Genomic DNA, 1,950 nt, shown 5'->3' on the forward strand with positions numbered 1-1,950 from the left:
TAAGTCAATCCTGAAGATGAATGAGAGTTAACTGGAAGTCAATCCTCAACATTCTTTCTCGTTCACTATCAGGAAAGACTATCGAAGAATCAATGAGAGTGAACTGTCAGTCAATCCTCAAGATTCCTTCTTGATCTTGATCTTCCCCTTCATCTATTCTTTAGGGTCTCGAATCTCTTCTTGCTTTTCCTATTGATTCTTGAACAGTAACCAAAGCATATGAAATTAATGAGAGTTGACTCTTCTCCCTATTTTGAGGTTCATTTCACTCTTTTAGGAGGTAAATAGGTTCATTTGGTTCATTAGCTAATGACTGGACTCTCCTGTAAACACTATCGATGAATGAGAGTTGACTCCGGCCTACACCTATCTATGGATTCTTTCACTTACAACTCCTTTCCCTCGGCTTCGCTCCTCTTCCTATCGGTTTTGTTGGTTGGTTGCTGAGCTCCTTTCTTTTCCTTCTTGCTTGAACTCGGTAAAGCAACATTGGACTGATTTCAGTCTTTTAGTCGGAGGTCTGCTAATTCATTTAGTCGACTTTAAACTGCTTCACCTATCGGTTTCATAGCTTCGCTCCTTCACCTTCTTGTCCTTCTTCTTTCACAGTAAACTCATGAACCTCGTCACCATTACATTAATGAGACTGACCTCAATCACTTGAAGAACAGTAACCAAGGTAAAACAGCGTCTTCATTTACTCGACGACTGTAAACAAGGAAGGGAAGGGTTGCACTACTGATCTTTCTCCTTATGAATCAAGGAAAGACTCAACAAGAAGAAATTCATTAGCCGTTTTGAAAGACTCCACGATGAATTCGACTTCTTTCACTCTTTGAACTCGGGAAACACTATTCTGGATCCTTCCCCTATTTTAACTAATTGAATTGACTCTCTTGTCCCCGCTCGGTTCCTTGTCTCACTGCTTGCTTCGCCCCTGGATTTACCCTACCCTATTTATGAACTATAAAAGAGCAATCAATACTCCTACACTACAGATGGAAGGAACTCTAGGTCTCTCCCTGAACTGTAAAAAGAGGTAGACTCAAGACTCATTATTCTGAACTCCATAACCTTATACTTTATTCTCTTTACAGGAGAGTAAACTAACTATCTCCTTCACCTATACCTATTTATTCAAACACTCGGTAATCGGTAAATAGGCTTTGATTACCTCCTGAAACTGAAAGGAAAGAAGAAACTCCTTACTCATTCTCCTCAACCTTAAACCTTTGACTGATTTCACTCTTGAACTCGATAATTCGTTCGGAAAGACTCAACTCCTTATTCTAGATCTTCTCCTTTTCCTGATTGAACAAGGTAAAGCATACTTTCTTTCTTTCACCTATTTCTTCTTTCTCCTTCCCTTATTGATGGAGGTAAACAGGAGGATGATTCTTTCAAGACTCAACAAATGAGATTAAGCGAAGCTCATTCCCCGGAAGCCTTACCTTTAAAGAAGAAACCGAAACCAACCTTTGAGACTATCCTATCCTTGTACAGTGCAAGAAGAAAAGGAAAGAAAGCTGCTTAGAGTTCGAGTTTACCTTTCGAAAAGAAAAGAAGGAAGGAATCAACCTCTGAACCGGACCAGGAGGAAGGCAAGACTCCTTATTATAGAGAGTTTACTCCGTAACCTGATTGCCCTAGGTAAAAGGCAAAGAGAACCAACCCATGCCCCGGAACCACTACAAGTGAGTGTTTTCGCCCATGAACCTATCTATCGGTCTCATATAATGGAATTGCCAGCCCCTCTCCTCGTCGAGCGGCTTCTCCCCTCGTAAACTCTGTCTGTTTCATGTCTTCTTCCCTCTCCTAACCAGCCCAGCCTCTCTCCTCTCCTCGTCGAGCGGCTTCTCCCCCCTGATCTTCTCGTCTCACTGCTTCGCCCCTCGTATCCAACTATCACTTTGATCTCCTTTACCTTTACTGTCGGTAAGATATTCATTG

Source organism: Cucurbita pepo, chromosome 3 (assembly GCF_057944985.1).
Source record: "Cucurbita pepo subsp. pepo isolate OVF chromosome 3, ASM5794498v1, whole genome shotgun sequence".
Lineage (NCBI taxonomy): Eukaryota > Viridiplantae > Streptophyta > Magnoliopsida > Cucurbitales > Cucurbitaceae > Cucurbita > Cucurbita pepo.